The 8,066-nt window shown below is 42.3% G+C and overlaps 1 long non-coding RNA gene across 1 annotated transcript in view; it reads right to left on the reverse strand.

Moving 5' to 3' along the window:
* Positions 1–771: 771 nt before the first annotated feature.
* LOC116070138 overlaps positions 772–8,066 on the reverse strand; it is a 16,872-nt gene continuing 9,577 nt past the window's right edge. Inside the window, exons 2-3 of the long non-coding RNA XR_004110289.1 lie at positions 5,207–5,355; positions 772–1,159 (exon numbers count right to left, since the gene is read on the reverse strand). This is a non-coding gene — a long non-coding RNA (uncharacterized LOC116070138). The remainder of the gene's footprint in view (positions 1,160–5,206; positions 5,356–8,066) is intronic.

Here is an 8,066-nt window from a genome sequence, read left to right on the forward strand (position 1 = left end):
ACTGGGCATCCTGTATTTTATCTGGCAGCCTCAAAGAAGCAAACATTCCTCCCAATAAATCTTCGGGTGCCAGCTGGAGACACCTGGCCTCTTGAGAATCGGAAACTCTGGGTGAATAGAGTATACAAGTCGAAAAGGCCTGCTGGGGGAAGCTGCGAACCACAGGCACCTTTGCCTCCAGACTCACTCTCTCACCTTCAGGATTCACATCCCAAACTCTCTTCTTCCTCACAGAAAACAGACTCAAGGCCTCGGGTGAGTGAGGTGGGTTTCACAGAGCTGTGAGCTTGTCCCATCAAGTCCACCCTTCCAAAGAGCTCAGAGCCGTGTGTGACATACATTCAGTCTCTGTAGCTGTAACTTAGGCACTGATTTAACCAATTCAAATACTCAGTGAAAGGGCCTGAGGTATATGTAGCTCAATTGGTAGAGTGCTCGCCTAGCATGGAGAAGACCCTGGGATGGATCCCAGCACTGCACAAACTTATGACCTATGATTCCAGCACTGGGGAGGGGCATGTCTGACTTCCCAAGTAGGAGGCCAGCCTAGGCCTATGACACCATCTCTTCTTTTTTTTCTTATTATCTCTTAACACAACTATTTGTGTAACATTTATACTGTATCAGGTACTAAAATAGTAATCTGGATATGTATGTATGTTAGGTTATATGCCTATACTGTACCATTCTAATTTATCCATTTATTTAGTGCTGGGAATTGAACACAGGGTCCCTTGCATGCTTAGCACATTCAATACAACTGAGCCTTAGCCCTAATTCATTTTGCTGTTTATATAAGGGACTTGAGCACTCTAAGATTGTGGTGCCCTGGGCAAGGGTCCTGGAGCTAACCCTGGTGATGAGGAATGACCATATTTTGTACACTTTCATCTGAGGAGTCCTTTCCCAAGCAATGGTTTCTTGTGTTGCTCTGCGTGCCGCTTAGCCATGTCCCCTGGGCTTGGCTCAGTCTGTTGACTTGTTCTTTTCACTCCCCTGTCTTCTCAGCATTCTCTCAGGGGCCAAGAATTTCTCTCCTCTAGAGCAAATTCCCAAGGTCAGCAGTTTTGAGTCCCTCTCAGAAGCGTCTCATCAGTTGACATCTACCTCAATGGCTTACTGAGGTCGCCTTCCAAACAAACACAACCTTGAAAGTCTCCTAAAGAAGAAAGTAGATGCCAGCATCTAAGACAAAAATAAATAAATAAATAAAAAATCGCTAAGCTTACCATTTTCTTTTGCCAGGATGAAAAATAATAGAAGAGATCACAGCCAGGCACAGTTGTGAATGCCAGGCCTCAGAGGCAGATGCTGATCGACCTATGCAAGTTCAAGGCCAGCCCGATCTACATAGCTCCAAGACAGCCAGGGCATCTTTTTGGTCATATCCACCATATGTTTTCCTAGTGACATCATCATATTTCTACTCCCCGAGCTCTTTTTTGATCATTGTACATAATAATTGGGTTTCAATATGATATGTTCATGACTATATACATCAGCATACTCCTCTTTTAAGATATATTTTATTATAATTTTTAGATGTATTCATTTTATTATTGTATGTGTATGTTCTGTATGTATGCATGTCCATGTGTCATGTACATGCCCAGTGCCCTTGAATGTTAAAAGAGAACTTGGATCCCCTGGGACTCGAGCGACACAGTTGTGAGAGCTGCCATGTGGATGCTGGGAATCCAATCAGGGTCCTTTGCAAGAGAAGCAAATGCTCTTAATCGTTGAGCCAACTCTCCAGCCCTAGTTTTATTATTTTTAGTTATGTATATGTGTGTACCTGTGTGGGTCTTTGTACTGTAGGTATCTCAAGATATCAGAGGTCTCAGATCTCCTGGAGCTGAAGTTATAGGTAGTTGTGAACCATTAGATGTGGGTGATAAGAACCTAACTTAGTTCCTCTTAGAAAGCAGCAAGCCCTCTTACCTAATGGAACCATCTCTACAGCTTCCATCAGCATATTCTTTTTGTTTTTGTGTTTGTTTTAGGTTTTTATCAAGACAGGGTTTCTTTGTGTAGCCTTGGCTATCCTAAAAACTCACTCTATAGATCAGGCTGGCCACGAACTCATAGAGTACCTGCCTGCCTCTGCCTCTCAAGTGCTGGGATTAAAGGTATGCACCATCACACCTGGCAATCCATCCGTTTATTCTTAAGAGACACTCAGTTGCATTTTCTGTATTAAAGGGGGCATTAATAGTTCAAGAATAATACCGAGAGATATCATTTTGGATTATATTATTGATTCCAGATAAATCAGGAATAAACCAGATAAATCAAGTTTATTTTTCTACCTCTAACACTAGCTCAAAATTAAAGCTGAACTGCATTTGTACAGTAAGGAAAAGGCATTTGGTGAATACCACAACTGCTTATAGAGGCATTGCTGTTTTTTAAAACAATAATAATAATAATAAGGGCGGAGTGCTTATTATGAGAAGTGAGCTTGATCCCCAGCATCAGAAAAAAATAAATAGAGCCAGGAATGGGGCTCATTGAGTAAAAGCAATTGGCAAGTAAAGCTTGATGGCCTGAATTTGATTCCCAGAACCCACATGGAAGGCTGATTACAGTGGCAGCCATCTGTGATCTCAGTGTTCCTACCTCAGGATGAGAGATGGGGACAGGAAGATCAGTTCAACGCTCAGAGCAAGGGACAGACATGAGAGATACCACATCAGCAAGGTGGAAGGTGAGACAGAGACTGGGAAGCCTCCTCTGACCTCCAAGCAAGCACCACAGCATGCCTACACCCATAGCCACATCTGCTCACACACACGGAATAAATAAATAAACACAGCTCCCATGGTGAGAGTGAAGCCATCAGAAAGGCACAAGAAGCTGGGCTCTCCAAGACCCTAGCTCACTCCCTTTGATTTACCCTAGGAATTCACCTCAAACCACTAAACTACATTCAGGATTATTCAGCTTTCCAGGTTTGATTTTATTTATTTATTTATTTATTTATTTATTTATTGCCTTTAAGGTTAGCTCGAAACTGAAGTTGATTGACTTTTTTGAAGGTAAGGACAAAGGTTTAGGTGAGTTCCCCAGAGACGAAGCACTCTGCAGAGAGCAGTCATGCCAATGGGCCACTGGAATAATCACAGAACAATAGGACTGGTGAACAACTGCCTGCGGGAAGTGAGCTTAAGGAAAGCAGAAAAGAGAATTTCCCCAGGGATTCTGATTCAGAAACGTTTAAAAACATCTTTGCATACGCATGTCAAAATTCTTAGTAATAGGTTCATTTGCTGGCTAGGGTGTCTTCTTCTTCTTCTTCTTCTTCTTCTTCTTCTTCTTCTTCTTCTTCTTCTTCTTCTTCTTCTCCCTCCTCCTCCTCCTGCTCCTCCTCCTCCTCCTGCTCCTCCTCCTCCTCCTCGTTCTCCTCTTCTTCTTCTTGAAATATTCAAGTAAGAACTCTTCATATATAGGACCAATGAGACAACCCATCAGGTAACATGTCTGCCACCTAGGCCAACAGCCTGAGTTCAGTTCTTGAAACCCACAAGGTAGAAGGGGAGCACTAAATCTTACGAGTTGTCTTCTGACCCCCACATGTGTGCTGCAGCATGCCTGCAAGTGTGCATACACATGCGTACATACATGTACACACAAACATAAACAAACAATAGAATGATTAAATTTAATAAAAAAACAAAACCTTCATGTTTTACCCTTTTCCTGCAAGTATAAATCTGTACTGTGCATATGGGCCCCAAATATTAATTATGTTGATAATAAACATATTAGTAACCTAGTAAGTAATGACTCCTGTTATATATTAACAAGACAGAGGCTCAAGTTCAAGTAACAAAACCTCACAGAATTAATCTATTGTTTTCCAGATGTTTACCATATTAAAAACTGTTTATCAGCGATATATATTGAAGTCCCAACATAGCAAATATTTTATTAACCAACTGAAAAGGTAAAAGTCCCCTATTGGAAAACTATCCTCTGACACAGGATGGGGGGAAAAAATCCTAACAACTGAACAGTATTCTAAATTATTCTTCATAGAGACACATTGCCTTTAGGGAATTGTTATCTTTCAGTCTATTGGTGAAACAATTAAATGTTTATCTGATGTTTTGATTTGTTTTGTCTGAAAAATCCTTCTCTTTGGGCCTCTCAGCACAGGTCCCATTTTCCACAGACAAACTTTACAACCATATGGAGATACCTAGTGGCTGTTGCGAAGTCCCACGCCACACAATTTGGTATTTTGGATCTATTTTTAGAAGTTCTGCTATGTGAACATTTTTAGCCTGTACAATGTCAGCCTGGTAATTTTCATGCGAGTAAGAAAACAATTTGTTCTAGCCTCCAGAATGGTACCGACATCAGAAGTGTCCTTCACATTAAAGAACTTGTGACTAAAGAGCTTCCAGTAAGGGCCGTGAAAATTGTCACAATAAGTGCCACCTAAATGGAAAGCAGCAACTCTTTGTGCCCAGCATAACAGGGTCAGAAGGCATTGCTGAATTATTCCAAGGGGTTCAAGCTAATTTGCCTTCCAGCTTCTACCAACCCCAGAGAGTGCATAGTCATGGTTGTTGTATTGTTGTTGGATGTCAATTACAAGTCTGACCCTAGCCTATTTTTCTAGCACAATCTGCCGCTATTTTCTGGTATTTTAATCGAATTGTTCCAAATGCTATTTTCCCAGGGTTCCACAATGTCCTTGCCTGCCTCAGGAAGTCTCAGCAGAGTGGGGTCCCAGAAGGTTAATGGAGATTTCAAGAAAGCAAGAGAGTAATATTTAACAACGGTGGCACTGGGGTGATAAAGAGGTCTGGCTGCAACCCTGGGAATGGCCGTAGGAAGCCTGACAATGCAGTCAAGGAAGGTGAGGACAGGTCACAGAGCTCTTCCACTCACACTATCATGAGTATATGGGACAACTGTAACATAATCAACTTATATTGCATAAGGATTATGCTGGGATGTGTTTAAGGGTTGTAAAGAGGAGGGAGGTTGAAAGGTCATCTAAGATTCATTGTAAAGCCACTATGGAAAAGTCCAGCCACCAGAGACAGAATCGCTCACCACGCCACTAAGTGTCTGAGAAAAGTTACGCATATACTGCTGAATGTCAGAGGGCAAGAATGGCCGTCAAAAAGGAAATGATTGGCAGGCAGGCAGAGATTTTTTTTTTTTTTTTAAGTCACAGAATACTTCTGGTCACCTTCATCTAAATCTGTAGGAGTCCTCGGGATGCCTTGATTGAAGATGTCAATCCATCATCCCAGTAGCAGGAAGACTATCTAACACCTGTGTTCTCCAGGCGTCCACTCACTTAAAAATACCATATTGGGCTATTGTCCAAGGTTCTTTCTTTTTTTGCAGATGGAAGACACAGAATATGGTTAGCTTAAGCAAGGAGGCCACTTCAAGGGAGAACACTGAAAGGGTTTAGGACAGGACAATGGCAGGTGTGTTGTTCAGGCAGTCTCTCCAGTTGCCATGGTCTCAGTCTCACTAACCTGGGTAATCCTGCTTCATTGATCTCGCCTCTTCTCTGCTGACCCATCCTCAACTAGACGGCAGTTCATGGATGGGTATCATCCACTTCTTCAGACAGACAGATGAGGTTGAACTGTTGTATCTAGATTTCAAGCTCTGGGCTTGCAGGGTAGCTCAGTGGTGGAGTACTTGTTATGATCCATGAAGCCCAAGACTCAATCCCTAGAACTGAAAAATAGATTTAACTATTTAGTTAGTTAAAAACCAAATAAATCAATCACAAATTCCTATGGAAAGAGAATCTGATTGCTCCTACCTAAATTAGAATTCTAGCTTACATTCATGAAAGATAGTGCAAGGCCCCAATAGAAAAACAGGGACTCTAAATCCATATTTATAGGAGAGAGGGGAGAGGGGAAGGTAGTTATTCTTAGAATCTAACTTGTGTGGCCTCAAAGATGTCCCCAAAGCCATCTGCCACAAGCAGGGACTACTATTATTCCCACTTTACAGGAAGTCGGTGGGCAGACTCAGGATCTGCAGGTCTGTCTGTGTCACAATTACCATGCTGTGGTATGTCGCCAGTCACTACTTAGTAAGCACCCTTATTATTTGATATAGCTTCTTATAATGCCTAGCTACAGGGAAGGACTAATTATACAGACTTCACATATGCTGATTCCTGTGATGATCTGGGCTCTCATTATAAACTGGCATTCTGGTGTATACACCATTATTACAAATTCCAGTTCATCAGGACAGTCCTGAGAAGTGTATCTTCTGTCATTAGCATGATGGCAAATACATTTCAGACTTGTCAGGTTAAGGCCAAGACCCACAGTGATGGACACAGCTGTGGCAAGTGCCACATTTGACATAGTTCTTGCTTCTGGGAAGCTTCCCGAGGAGAATTCCTGGCCTTTCTAAATATGACAGCACTCTCTGGCTTCATCTGTCCATTTCTACAAAGACTGGCTTGTTTCTTTAAGTCTTAAGATTCTGAACGTGACATCGGGAATTTGACTTTCCATTTATACTCTTAATCCACATTTATTTTTCAATATCAATTGCTGCCAACAAACGTGCTGGTCTCTGTGAACGCAGCTGTAACTCCACCCGAAAGTTGTTCAGAGTCTAAACTGGATTGGAAACACAGGCACATAGGTTTTTGGAGGAGAGAGAGAATAAAAAGAGAAGAGAGTGGGGGAAAGGATGCATGAGCTATTGGGTTTTTTATTTTCCACAAAAGAGATAAAGAGGGGGCACAAAGGAAGTAGAGTCCTGGGTTGATTAAGATAGAGCTCATTAATATGTTAATCATAAGAGCAATGTCTTCCTCACACAACCAACTGGAAAAAAGGCAGCACATGGTGGCATCAATAACCCAAATCAAAGCAAACCAGGTGGAAGATAACTAGAGTCAGCAACAACTGAAGAACTGTACATTAGAACACTAAGGTTTCTGCCGTGTCCATGGACCCATCCTCCTCTCAGTCGATCCACAGAGAAGTGCTGATCATAAGAAATTCCCTTTGGTTCCACCGATAGATCTATTGGATCTCTCAGCATGCTTAACTGGGCAGGACACTATGTTCTGTTTATCCTAAAAGCATACTCAGATCCTTCTCAAGCCCCATTTCTCCTCAAGCCCAACTCCCTGTGACTGTAACAAGTTTGGCATCTTCACAGAAGAACAGGGACTTCAGGTTTCTAAGTCAGACTAAAGGAGTAAAAGAGGTTATGGCATGAGGTCAGAGAGATCGGCCAGATCCCTAGAACCTTGAAAATGTGGGCAAAGACTGGTTTTGCGTACTTAACACAGTAGGAAACCATTGCAGAGATTTCCTATGGTGAATGAGATGCTACAACTTAGCAATTTAAGAAGTTCATTCTGGATTCTGAGTGAAGACTGGATGAGATGAACCTGACAGGGCTGTGTGAACAACAATACAAATGCCTGGAGAAGACATTGGTATCCTGGAGTTGATTTGTCACAAGGGAGGAGGCGACATTTTAATGGCTTCTGCATACCTTATGACTACAAACCTAACAGGACACATGGACAGATTGAATCTGAGGGAAAGAGAGCAGTGCAGGATGACTCCCAGGTCCATAAAGAAGAAGGTGAGTCCAAATCACTGAGAATGCATGGGAAGGAACAATTCAGAGGTGTCAAGCAGACATATCTAGACATGAGTCCAGAGCCCAGGGGAATGGGTCATGCCAGAGATATAACTTGGGATGCTTTGATGTGTATATGGTATTGAAAGCTGTAGGGAATAGATGAGAGCATCACGGAGACAAATGTAACAGGCTTAGTTAAAGGAAAAGCTCCAGGCTAGGTAGAGCTCAGTTAGTAGGATTCCTTGCATCAACAAAGCCTTGGATTTCATCCTAAGTATCATATAAAACAAATGCGGTAATGCACACCAATAATTCCAGCTCTTGGGAGGTAGAGACAGGAGGATCAGAATTCAAGGTCATTCTTAAAGCTATGTCAGAGCCAGCTAGGGTACCTGAGACCCTGTCAAAAAAGGAGAAGGAGGAAGAAGAGGAGGAAGAGGAGGAGGAGGAGGAGGAGG

Source organism: Mastomys coucha, unplaced genomic scaffold (assembly GCF_008632895.1).
Source record: "Mastomys coucha isolate ucsf_1 unplaced genomic scaffold, UCSF_Mcou_1 pScaffold22, whole genome shotgun sequence".
In the NCBI taxonomy this organism is placed as follows: domain Eukaryota; kingdom Metazoa; phylum Chordata; class Mammalia; order Rodentia; family Muridae; genus Mastomys; species Mastomys coucha.